At 47.1% G+C, this 13225-nt stretch overlaps 1 protein-coding gene and 1 long non-coding RNA gene across 2 annotated transcripts in view; one reads left to right on the top strand and one right to left on the bottom strand.

Annotated features, from left to right (window-relative positions):
* Window positions 1–7047: 7047 nt before the first annotated feature.
* Window positions 7048–13001, bottom strand: LOC120300985. The gene is made up of 2 exons (XR_005554799.1): window positions 12826–13001; window positions 7048–7574 (listed from the first exon to the last, which is right to left on the bottom strand). It is a non-coding gene; the product is annotated as an uncharacterized LOC120300985 (long non-coding RNA).
* The window catches only part of TSHZ3 (teashirt zinc finger homeobox 3), a 92048-nt gene continuing 89832 nt past the window's right edge, over window positions 11010–13225 (top strand). The window contains exon 1 of the mRNA XM_039327591.1: window positions 11010–11580. The gene's annotated coding sequence lies outside the window, so the exon portion shown is untranslated. The remainder of the gene's footprint in view (window positions 11581–13225) is intronic.

Below are 13225 nucleotides of genomic sequence, written 5' to 3'. Positions count from 1 at the left end.
GTCAGTTGCAAAGGACTGGGAAAACAATTCTGTCATTATTCTGGAAGTGTATCTTAGCTTGGAAAGGATCATTGGTAAATAACAAAAGGAAAGGCATGTCGAGCATTAAAGAAGTGGCTGAGGCATCTTAATGAGAGATTTCACCTCGGACTTTTGCGTGTGAGATCATGCATCCTAGTAACTGTGGTTGAACCATGATTTGTAATTGAAACCATAGAGATTGGGGGAAATGCTTAGCACTAAGACCAAGCAAACCACATTATTGCCCACTGCGATAAATGTCAATCTAGTATCTGCTCTAACTTCTTCTTAGAAGATGGCTTTGCTAATTCATCTAATTCAGCATTATTTCACCCAGTGGCTAAAATTGTTAATAACAAGCATAAATTTCTTCAATTAAAGCTTTTCTAGATTCATCTATCATCTATCATCTACCATTCTATCAGGACCATCTTTCCCCCCCCCCCCAAAAAAAAAACAGCCATTGAGTGTAGTGCTGTGTAGTAGAGAAAATATTGCTGGGCTGGGTTCAAATTGATCCATCTTGGAGCTCACTTGTAAGATGACAGAGAGAGAGAGAGAAAGAATGAGAGGCAGAGACAGAAAGAGCGAGAGAAAGGGAAAGAATGAGAGAGAGAGAATGTGAGAGAAAGAGAAAAACCGAGAAAGAGAATGTGTCTCTGTGTGTGTCTCTGTGTGTGTGTGTGTGAGAGAGAGAGAGAGAGAGAGAGAATCATATTTTGCAACCAAACCATTCTCCATTGCTGCAAAGATAAAATAAAAAGATTAAATCTTATGTAGGTAGTCCTGTTGGAAAAAAAGGGGGCAGAAGCAACATTGGAAAGTGTTCCTCCTGATTGATCTTGTGAATATAGTGATTGGCTAAGCATCATTACATGAGGGATACTAATGGGAAGAGACCCCAGATAAAATGGGTGAGAACTCCTATTTCATCAATATCACTCTAGGAGGAATAGCACACCTGCTTATCTAGGTCACTTGAGTCTTTTCTTATTTTGAAATAGGAATTTCACAAGCCCGCAACTTGAAGATGGAAGATGAGTTTTCCTCTTACTTCATCCGGGTTGTTTGTTTGATTCTGACTTAGAACATTGTGGGAACCTGCCTGCTGCAGTTTCAAATGGCTGTTTGCAACCTGATAACCCATCATTGCATTTCCAGGCTGGGCAATATCTATTGGATATCTTGCATATTGCACCCAATGCTTAATGCATTTTTTGCAAGATGGGTCCTTCCTCTCTCCCTGTGGGTTACCTGCAACTTTCAGAATAATTTGAGTTATGGCAGTTGTCCGGTACCCAGTCAGAAAAGCCGTATTAATGGCATGCTAGAATCACTCTAGTGATTCTCCAGAAAGCCACAAGGCTGGAAAATGGGAGACTGTGAGTTCTAGTCCCACTAGTTTAGACAACAAAGGAAATTTCCAGGACATTGTTTTTACCAAGAGTATCACTTTTCTGAAGTTTCCATGTGGTTACAGAAGCAGAAAAGCCAATTATAAGGATTTCGTGTGAAAACAGCATAGGAAAACTTTCCTTTTCCCTCTGGGATCTCCCATTGTCCACCAAGCACTTGCACTCTCTTTGTTTTGGGAAGTTCTGTCTGCCTCGGACTTCCCCAGCTGGTGACCTTGAGGTGTTGGGTCTGTCTCAGGCTTCCAGTAGGCACACTTGCATTCCAAATTTCCCTCCCAAACCTCCCTTGCATTCCATTGCTTTCCCTCCCCGCTCCCATTATAGTTGTCTGTTTGCAAGCCAGGCTGTGTAGGGAGTCAACCATGACAGGTGAAGGCACAAGATTGAAAATTGGGAGACTGTCAGTTCTAGTCCTACTTAGAATCAAAACCTACTAGGTGACCTTGGGCTATCCCCCCCCCTCTCTGTCACAGCTAGGAAGCAGGCACTTCCCAAATTGTGTCAAGAAAACTTAAAGGGCCTGTTTAGGCAGTTGTCAATATTGACTCAATGGAGCAACAAAAAAATCCCCTAGAAAAAAAATGGTGGTATGCTTAGTTCCTTTAAATCTGAAATAATAGTTTTTGCAAGAGCTTTCATTCCTACAATTTGTTAACATATTATTTGGAGCAGGCATGTCCTAAATTACCCCAGATTCAGATATTCAGAATATTTTCGGTGCTGAATTTTCTCTGCTTTTCATTCCTAAAATCTTTTCTTTTTCTCCCCAAAATCATTTAGTAGATGAGAGGTAGATTTAGATAAAGAATAAGCTTTCAAATTTGTTCAGCCATTCCTGTTAACTGGCAAAGTTTTCTCTCTTCTCCCCCCCCCCTTAGAATTTCCACGAAAGCATGATTTAATTTGCAGTTAATTAACTCATCAAATCATCATTGTGATTAATCAATTAATGCTTTCCATCCCAGCTGAGGCATTCATAATTTCTTAAATAAAATGGGCCCTAAAGAAAATTGTATAGCAGGGTGATCAGCGGAAGTGAATGTCAGCTCCTTGAAGTGAATAAGGTGTCCTGGATGCTCCTCTAGTTAAAGATTGAAATCTGTAATTGGCATTGATTTGATGCATTCATTGATTACAGTTTAAAATGTGAGATTTACAATCAGAACTCATCCATGGTGGGAAAGGTTTAACTATAGGTAGGAAAGAAGCAGGGGTGAGAGGAATGGACTGGTGATGTAAAAGTTGGGAAGGAAAGGATAGGTAATGTGGTACCTATCCCAGATGTTTTGAACTGTATCTCTTGTAAGACCTCCTCATCCCCCTTGCAAGATCTGGGGGACAAGATCTGAAATCAGAACCATCCAGTTCAAGAGCTAACTAGATTGTATAGCCTTGCTAGACCATTTTTTTTATCTATTTGCAAAGCATCTTTCTATCCTCAACAAACCAGGAGACATTTTGTCTCTGTTCTTTGAGACAGACCAGATCCTCATTTGACTTGCCACTTGAGTTGAGCAAGTAGGCTTTGTAGAGTGTTTCATAAAACCTGAAAAACCTATTTAATCAGAGAGAGAAAGACATCTTTTACCACAAGCAAAACATAGCTCCCTTAAAGATGAACATCAGGGATTATACAATGATTTATCTCTTGGTATCTTTCATTTTCTACATTAAAACTACTGGGGAAGCTGATAGGCACTCCAAGATATAGCCTGCTAAAAGGGTTTTTAGCCAGAAATGTATGACTAGGGAACCTCCTTTGTGTTCTATTTTGATTCAGAAGCAGACTTCTCCCTCAAATTATGTGTCTTGTTTAAAGAAACAGACTAGATGGTGCTTCATCACCAAAGAAAGAACCTTCCAGAGATATGTAGAAGATACCAACAAGCATAAAAACATTGCTTGTTGAAAAAGCCATTGTTGACTGGACTTGCATAAATGCATTGAGTCTAGACCTTGGTTTGTAAGCCTCCATGCTTGGGTTGTCACATCAAGCTAAGCCACAGATTAAAGAACCATGGATTAGTGCATTGCACAGTAGCATCAGTCCAATGTTGATTGAGCTCAGAAAGCTAAGGAGGGTTAGCAGTTGAATGGGATTCCCCTTGAATTCTGCAAAGAAAAATAATGCCCATATCTTATTCCTTCTCTCCACCCTTAAATATGCAAGGTTTAAAAATAATTTCTGTTTTTCAGCTGGCATTTGGCATGCCAGGCTATTCTTTGAGACAGAGGCCAGCTTGTTAGCTCATCTTAGTTTTGTTGGCTGAACAAACAAAGCAAACCATAACCTTGCCATCTATTGGCAGGTCTATGAAGAGGAGACCTGCAACGATGGTGTGATGGATGCCATCCTTTGGCCCTTCATAACTAGAATGATTTTTGTGTAACTCTTGTTGCTTTATCTGCATTGTGTGGCTTAAAGATGGAGATAAGTCTCATCTTAGACATAAATTGCTTCAACTCTTCCCCTTGGAACGCTGCTACAGAGCATTGTATGCCTAAACTAGACACAATTTTTTCCTTCATGCCATCATTCTGCTGAATACTTAATTTCCACAGTCCTGTCTTATGTCTAAGTGTAGTATGGCTGTATTACTTTTATCTTTCTCATCTGTTCCACTCCCTTCTCTACTGGTATCATTATTATCCTTTGTTATTATGATTATGATTACTTTGTTTTATATGTAACTAAGAGCTTCTGCACTGGAGACAAATTCCTTGGCCAATAAAGAATATTCTACTCTATAGATACTTTTGCCCCTTTCCTGCAAAGCCAGATCCACAAACCTTCCTCCACTACAACAGGCTGAGATCTCCAAAGGCCTTGCTGGCCCAGTAGCTTAAGTTTCCTCACTTAAGTCAGATTTTGGGGAAACCTATTCACTTCAGAGTAAATGAACCCCATAGACAACCTGGGATATTCTCCACAGGCAGCACAGAATTGCCCAGTCGTCACCTCTGCCAGCTCTGCACCCTCCCCCCTTTTAAAAAATATTATAAACCCAAACTTTCCAAGCTCTTTCCAATCAGGGGTGTTGGGCCAAAGAGTAAAATAAGGAAAGCAATTTAGGATGCTCCCTCTTCTCTTAATTATTCACATTTTAAGCAGCTAAAATGTGAACCTGGCTGAGTGTCCTCCTAGGGGATCCTAAAAAGGGGACCTCATGCTGGCTGTTCCTTTCCAAATGCCCCAATTCAGGGTCACTGTTCCCCCTCCCAAGCTAGAATGATCCAGCACAAAGAAAACCCTAACAAATCCCTAAAGCACCATGAAATGGACCAACTCTTCATGACTTCTAAAAGGCACTTTGCTGTGGCCTGCAGCAGCTTTGCAGGATGGAGGGTCTCACCCCCTACCACCACATCCCCTGGACTGTTGTCTCCTGCTCGGTTATCCCTTTCTGATGCTGTGAGAGCATCTCTTCTTTCCAGCAATACCCAACTATCTCTAAAGTCCTCCGCTGCTCTCTTTCTTCCTCTCATTTCATTCCTCCTCTCCTCTCGTTCCTAGCCCAGAACTGTTTGAACCTTTACAGCTTGCCGAAAGAAAAGGTTGGGGGTGACTGGCTGGCTGGGGAGTAGGACTGACTACAGTACTTTTACATTAAGCCTAGGTTCCCAGGTTTCAACAGGGAGGTGGTTTGGCAAACCTGCGCAGTTCACCTGCCTGCCTCCCTGCCTGCCTTTAAAGGCTAAAGGGTTGCAGGTTGGTCAGATCGACTGTACTCAGAGATGTCTGCTGGACTGGCAGACTGGGGGGGGGGAAGGGGAAGAGGAGACTTAGCTGTGGGCCTGGCTCAGAAAAAGTTGGAGTTTGCTACTGCTTGCTACTGCTTTTTATTTTTCAAGCAGGTGCAGTTGTAGATCTCTCTCTCTCTCTCTCTCTCTCTCTCTCTCTCTCTCTCTCTCTCTCTCTCTCCCACCCACCCAAATAAAGTCTGTTTTGCCCTTGAGTCAGCCTCCCCTTTTCTGTCTCAATAGCCCTGCCTTTCTGGCTTGTGCTCAGCTGGGCTCGGCTTAATCCAAGAAGCTGCATTGCACAATCCAAGAGAAGGTACACCTGGGCTGAGAAAAAGCTGAAAATCTCGGAGAGTTTGAGTGCAGATTTAGATCTGAAGTCTTATTCTGCTATTTTTTTTTTCTTTCTCTCTTTCTTTCGCCCCGCCAAGAGCGCTGGGGGTTCCTTGCGGAGAGAAAAGGGGCCAAGAGCATCTTTTTAAAGGGAATCCAGGCCCGGAAACGAAGCGAGGCCCGAATCTCTTCTTCCTGCGTGCCAAATCGTTTTGCAAAAGACGAGGGTTGTGACGCAGGCGCTGGTTAACCTGAGCAAGCAAAGAGCCAGGTGGAGTTTTTTTTGGGGGGAGGGCAGAGGGGCGAATTCAGCCTCTCCCCCCCCCCGGCGGGAGGAATTCCTCCGCTGGCTCGCCAGGCCCTGGATTCCCGGATCCAAGTGGGATTATAACTTCGCTTCCTAGAGCAAAGAAACGCACGTATTGGCCAGAAGGGCCGTTAGTGAGCTTCAGCGACGGTGTGCCCGCATGTGGGTCTGGAGACACATGAAAGCAAAACAAGCCACGTAGATAGCAGCATAGGGCTGGATCGGGATGGTGGCTTTGCTCTAGAAAGATAAAGGCAAATTTGGGGGATTGACGGAAGCGTTGGTTTCGGTTCAGACCAAAAAGGAAGTGGTGGAAATGAAGAGATTCAGCACAAAAACTGAATATAAGAATATTCTATCTATCTATCTATCTATCTATCTATCTATCTATCTATCTATCTATCTATCTATCTATCTATCTATCTATCTATCTATCTATCTATCTATCTATCTATCTATCTATCTATCTATCTTCGAAGCTTCCACTTGGAAAAGCTTCAGTTCTCGTTGACAAAAACTAAATCAGGAAGAGCTTTTAATTTTTTTTTTTTATCCGCAGTTGAATTCTTTGATGAACATCAAAGGGGGGGGACTATATGTGTGCGCGCGCGCTCCGGTTAAAGAATTGATCAAAGTCTCAAGAGCGACGCGGTCGCAGCCCTTCCGCGGAGGGGATCCCTCTGCGACCCTTCCTCCTCCTTAATTGCTAATTAAAATGGGGATAATTTTTTTGGGAAAAAAAAAAAAAACAACTGCCGAAGTATTCTGGAACCTGATATTTCTTCCCTATCGCTCCTTTCTCGTCCGACCCTTTAAGTGTCCTTTGGGGAATCGGCTGACAAAACATCTGGTTTGTAGGAGCGACGCTCCTGGAATCAAGGAAAGCAAAACTTTGAGGCCGTGGGCGTCCGTTTACTAAAACAATTTACATACGAAGATTCTTCTTAATCCGAAACGCATCGCAATCAGGAGAGCTTGAAAAATATTTACAGTTTTGGAAGGGTTTCCCCCTTCTAATACAATTTTTTTTTGTGAAGTTTTCAAGGTGTCTCTGGTCTCCCCTGTCCTTTCAGAATAATTAGGGCAAGTCTTCTCTCTCCCTTTTCTTCAAGAGTTTATTTTTCCTGAAGAGGCGTGAAGAGCCGTGCGAGTGTTATTGTGTGTATGTGTGTGGGTTGTTTTTTCTTACTAACCTCCATCACCCTAAGATCAGATAGCTGCTAGAGAAGGAACAAGCAACCCAATATTTATTTTGGCCTTCTTAGAAGAGAATTACAATTTCTTTTGGCGTGCGTCAAACCAATTGCTTCCCAAAGGAAAAAAAAAAAAAAAAAAGGAAGGAAGTTGCTGGAGAAGAATTGCTCGGGGCTACAATCTCACGCTCGCAACCAAAGAACGACAATCGCTGTTGTTCGTTCATAGCGTGGGACGTCGCTCGATTTTCTGATTAGGAGTTTAGCGCCTTCCGTTCAATCCACTCGTCTTCTTGAGACCGCAGCAGCTCTGCTCTTTTCCGACGACGCGTCTTTTCCAGCATCTTTTCCTTTCCCTTCGGTGCGTGCCGGCCCCTTTCCTAAACTGGAGGCGTCGGTTCTCCGCGCTGCCTGCTTTGCGCCCTTTCTTAGACTCAACTTTGCAAGGCCTTCGAGATCGCCCGTTTCTTGGTTGAACTTCTTCGCGTCTTCAGCGGAGGGGGGGGGGAAGAGCCGGAAAGGACTGGGGTGGGGTGGGGGTCTTCAAGGTGCATTTTCATCCATCTGAATGATTTAGGGATTTATGGGGGGGGGGGGTTGGGAAGAAGAAGAAGAAGAAGGAAATTCGGTCAGTCAGAAGTCAGGAAAGGGAAAAGGCCAGTGGCCACGTGTCTGTGCTCGGCTCTTCCAGACTCGCTCCTGGAATTCTGTACCTTTAAGGAATGGGTGAGATTCTGGCACCTGCAGTGCCAACCACACATAACAAATTCGTCCTCAAATCTGAGCACCTCCTTGACACTCTCTCGCCCTCTCTTGCGATTAGCCGCTGCCTTAATTTCCACCCCTTGCCTTCCTTACGACAGGCAAGGCTGCTAGAGTCAAAATGCTAACCACAATCAGCTTTTTAAAACCCAGTCAGTTCCTTAGGCTGAAATTATGATTATTATTATTATTATTCGATCATTAGAGAAGGCCGGAGAAGAGATATAAGGGGAGGAAAAAAAAAAAAAGCCTTGGCCTGCGTATGTACGCGCGCACAGCTGCACGAAGGATAGGCACAGGTTTGACTTTTTAAGCTTCTCCTATAAATTAGAAATCATGAATCCTAACGGGGGCCTGTCGCGGAATTCAGAGGAATTTTATTAGAAAACTGCCGGAACGCCTCTATCATTAAAAGACATACCCCCCCCCCGTCTGTTCCCACCGAAGCCCCTTGGAAAGAAAAAGTGCAGTGGGGCTGGTTCCCTCGCCGCCCCCTCCCTCATAGCGACATCTTCCCCGCAACAACGAACCCCCTGTCCTATTTTTTTCAGAGGGCGGTCAAGCCCCCCCCAACTTCCAGTTCCCTTCCTCCAAATAAAAATCCAAACTTCCCATCCGATGCCTCCCCCTCCCTCCCCGCCCCCCACGTCATTTATAGGATTTATTTCCCAAGCCGTGGATATAAGTTATAAAAGAAGCTACGAACACGCGTTCCCTAGAGACCCTGTCCCCAGCATTAAATTAAAGTCCAGTAGGGTTACGAGGAGGGTGGGAGGGTGGAGGAGAGAAAACGGGGGTGGGGGCTCAGTTTTCTTCTCTCTTTCCTTTCCAAGCTATCAGATGGCTAATAACGGCGCCAAATTATACCCAGTGCCAAGCAGACGTGCCTACTTCTGCGGCGAGGGAGGGAGGGAGGGAGGGAGGGGAAAGTGAATTCTACTCAAGCGGCACCTAACTAAAATCTGGGCATTTTTCATTTAGCAACCCCGGACTAATAAGAGGTTAGGCCGGCGAAGCAGAGAAGCCTCTGTAAGCCTTCCTTCCTTCCGTTCTCTCGCTCCCCTTTCCCTTTGTTGGGCAAACTTTTTTTTTTTGCCTGCCTCTGCCAAGCCTGGATGGCTGCGTGCTAAAAAAAATACAGAGGAAAGTGTGTGTGTGTGTGTGTGTGTGTGTGTGTGTGTGTGTATGTGTATATATATTGTATATAATATATTATATATATATATAGATATATATATATATATATATATATATATATATATATATATATATTATAAAGAGGGTTTCCCAAGGCTGATGCCAGTTCAGAGGAAACTGGCGCGTCCTTTGGTGAAAGGTGAAAGGGTGAGAGCGAGGCTAATTGCCCCCTCTTAGCCAAAAACTCGCCCTCCGTCGATTACTCCCCGTCTTGAAATCACGCCCTGCCTGATTTTGAACCCGCCACCGCCAGGAACCGTAGGCGTAGCCTTTTTTTTTTTTGCATATAAATTGCCTTCAAAAGAGAGACGCGCATTACGCGTTTTTTGGGGGTTTGGGGTTTTTTTTTTGGCCTAAGACTTGTCACTTGCTTCTATTCTTGCTGAGTTCCCACGGCGTCATTGATCTATTTTAAAAACTTCATGCTCCGCGTTACAAATTCAACCCCCTCCCCCAACCCCCCCCCCAACAGACACACACCCTGCAAGCTCCACCTTTGTGACAGAGTGAAGATTACCCGGAGGGCATCCAGTTCTATAAGTAATTAATTTCCTCCTTCAGCTTTAGACCTACCTACCTTCCTTCCTTCCTTCCTTCCTTCCCTTCCTTCCTTCCTTCCCTTCCTTCCTTCCTTCCTTTTCAAGGATGGAAAAAGACAGGAAGGCGCTCATTTGAAATTGTTGCCCAAGTCTTCCAAAGCTGATGGAGGAGGGGGGGTCGTCTCTTTCTTTTCTCCCCCCCCCTCGCTTTTCCCTCCTAGCAAATACTTTTGTTTCCCATTCTTTAAAAAAAGAAGTAATAATTCTGGCGATTGGTCCCCCACCTCCTTCGCAGCTGAGCTGTTTAGGACGTAAATTCTTGGTGCGCATTGCCCCGGTCCGCGTCCTGCCGGCGTTGCGAGAAAGCACATTCCGGAGGACGCTGATGGAGGCGCCAGTGGAGAGATGGACAGATGTTGGGGCGGATCTAGCAGCAGGCGAAGCCAGAGCGGAGCGAGAAGCGGTGGGAGGCAGAGAAAAAAACACTTTTTCCGGGTGTAGGAAAGTGGCTTTTTGCCTGCAAACACACGCGCCCGCCGATTTGCCCAGCTGCCGTAGAAATAACTTTGGGGGGGGGGTGGCTAGGTGGGGGCAGCTTAAAGGGCTCTAATCTTATTGGGGGTGGGCTAGGTCCTGCACCAAGCAGAGGGAGAAGATATCGCAAACCCGAGCCGGTAAATGGAAGCGCGGGGGAAATCCGGCCGCCGAAGCGTGGGAGGAAGCGTGGAAATCAAGAGAAAAACCTCACTTTCGCAGGTTTTCTGCTGCGATTTCCCAGGACTTCAAAGAACTTGATGTGTTGGAGGGGAGGCGGAGGTGTTTCATGCTAACGGCCGGTTCCCTTGGTTTTTTTTGGGGGGGGGGAGGGAGGGAACTATGGTGATGGAAAGGGGGAGAAATCAAAGTGTCCTGTTGTGTTCCCCCCCCCTTTCCACGCGAGGAAAAAAAAAGCCCCCCTCCGGAACCTCGATTTTTGAAGAGGCAGGTTAAAAAGAACTAGGTGGACTGGCATTTTTGAGCGAGTGCCCTGACGAAAGAGCCTTCGCTCGCGCATTAAAAGTCTTACCTTGAAAGTGAGACCACTTTGTTCTCTCCCCCCTCCCCACTTTCAAGAGAGAGAGAGAGAGAGAGAGAGAGAGAGAGAGAGAGAGAGAGAATTATTTACTATTGGCGTTTCCTGCACTTTCTCTTAAGTCAGGGAGCAGCTGGGTCTTAAAGGCGCGGGGCCGTGATTTGCTGGTCTGTTATTAAATATCGCTCAGCTACACAAAGAAAAAAAAGGGGGGGGGAGGAGGGGAGGCAGGGGCGGGGGGGGGGAGAGAGAGCGCGCGCGGGGGTGCAATTGGCACTCGAGTGGGTGCTTGGCTCTACCTTCTGATCCACGTTCATAAAGCACTTGAGACACAGTTAAGAGACCAGCCTCTTCTCCTTCTAGCCCCCCCCCCGCGTTCTCTCTCTCTCTCTCTCCCCCCCCCCCGTTTTTGCCGTACCTTATTTTGCAAGCCAGGGAGACCCAATCAAACGCGCAGCGCATCGATTCGCCAAGCGCTCGTTGGCAAAGCGAGGAGGGGTTTCCCACCCCCGTCCTTTTTTTTTCTTCTCTCTCTCTCTCCCTTCAGCTCTCCTCGCCGCCAATGAACTTGGACGAGGAAGAGGGGAGGGAGGGGGGAGCGACCAGCTACCGCTTCTCGATTTGGTTTTTGTTTGTTTGTTTGTTTTAAAAAAGGAAAAAAAAAGTACGTTTGGCTGAAAGGGGTAGGAAAGCTCAAACTTAGCGCACGTTCTTCTTTGGCCATGGACTACATTTAGCCCTTCTTGGTCTTCTCTTGATTTCTTTCTTTCTTTCTTTCCTCCCCCCCCCCTCCTCTCCTCTTCTCCTCTTCCCTTCTCCCCGCTGTTTTAAAGATTTCCTGGGGGGAAGAAGATGATAGGCACGGAAACGTGAAACTTAGGATCCCGAAGCTTGGCTGCAAAAAAAAAAAAAAAAAAAAAATCCGATTCCGAGCCGGAAATCTTGGCTGGGCAGCGGCGACCGGTTGAAAAATCTCCCACCAGCTTTAAGGCACGCACTGGTAAGTGATGCTGGGAGCGGGGGAGAGAGAGAGAGAGAGAGAGAGAGAGGAGAAAAGTGGGTGTGATTCCCCCCCCTCGCTGAGTGCATGGAGGCTTTGGGTCTTCCTTGGGGTCGCTCGGTGCGTTTTGCAGCAAACAAAGTGCCATTAGGAGTAGTTCTCGGCGCTTGGTGTCTCGAGGCCCCTCCCTTAGCAAAACGGGATGTCCCCAGGCGCCCCTATCCAATGCGGAAGGTTTCTTTGGGGACAAGTGAAGGAATTTACGCAGTCACTTAAAAAGGAAGATTTCCCCCCCCCCCTCCCGTTCTCAAGTTAGTCCAGGCTCCCGAATTCTCGGATGGAGAAGATGTATTGGAGTTTCTTTCAGTGGGGAAGAGGGCTTATAGGGCAAAGGCCCCCCCCTCCTTCCCCGTCTTGCGGACTGGAACTTACCCGCTCCCCACTTCCCCCCCCCCAAGTTGGAGTCCGCGGGACTGTCCCCCTCCCCTGGGCGCAGCGACTTCCCAAAGGCTTCCTTTTTTTTAAAGGAGAGAGAAAAGTTCCAGAAGGGAGACGCGGGGTGGGGGGTGGTGCAGGTGGCGCTTTAGCTTAGCTGGGCCTGTTCTATCTACGTGCAAAGCAATCCACCCCCCCCAATCCCCCCATCCCCAGCGGCACTGGCAAGCTGATGGTTTGTTTCCCGGCTCCCGTTTGATTTTGACAGATCGGCTGTCAAGAGCCGAACCGGTGGAAGTCCGCGGCAGGATTTGGCAGAGAAAAGCTTTACTTAAAAATCTTTTTTTGGGGGGGGGAGGTGGGGGGAGGAAGGTCTCTTTCCTTGTTGAAGAAGGGAGCGCCGCTTCTTTCATTCTGGGGAAGTAGTCTTTCCCACTCACCCACTCGTGGAAAAGGAGCGCTCCGAGCATCTTTGGAGCCCAGGATGAAGAGCGCTTTCCCGGAGATATTTCTATGCATCTCCCCCCCCCCATTGCAAGAGAGAACCAGGGACCCGCGCTTTCGGGAAAAAAGGGGAAAGCGGCTCTTTTCTTTGAACTTCTTGGGCGGCTCATCCCCCAAGCGAGAGCGAGCTGGCGCGATCATTTCCCCGCGTGGGTTAGAAAAAAAAAAAAAACCCGGAGATGTCCCAAACTGAGTTTAGATCCAAGTGGGGATACTAGCTGCCCTTCCCTTCTCCTCTCCCCCTGCCCCCTCCCCGGTTCCACAATCGCAACATGGGCCAGCAAAGCCGCAAAGTTTGGGTCTCACCTGCAGAGAAGGGGCCGGGGGGGGGGCTGTTCCTCCTCGGCCATTCAGTGGCTCCCTAAGCGAGACCCCCGCTTCTTGCGGACGGGGCGAGCCCACCCCTCCTTCAGATGCTGCAGAAGGGCAGACCTCGGTTTCCGGGGAAGCCTCTCCCCCTCCCTTGCTGGAAAGGCGGTGTGTGTGTGGGTGGGTGGGTGGGTGGTGGGGGGGAGAAGCATGCCAAAAAAACCACAAACTTCCTTGGTTCCCAGTCCCGGGAAGCTTGGAGCCTGGGGAGGGGGGGAGGAGGCGTCCAGAATGGCGCTAGGTTGGCGCGGGGAGTTTCTGGCAGAAGAGCCAAGCCCCGCCTCCCTCCCTCCCTCGCCCCTCCTCCTTTTCCCGGCTCTGAACTTGGGAAGGGGGG

This window comes from Crotalus tigris, unplaced genomic scaffold (assembly GCF_016545835.1).
Source record: "Crotalus tigris isolate CLP2741 ecotype Arizona unplaced genomic scaffold, ASM1654583v1 scf7180000024362.2655971311:6658466, whole genome shotgun sequence".
In the NCBI taxonomy this organism is placed as follows: Eukaryota; Metazoa; Chordata; class Lepidosauria; order Squamata; family Viperidae; genus Crotalus; species Crotalus tigris.
This window is presented reverse-complemented; position numbering and strand designations above follow the sequence as displayed.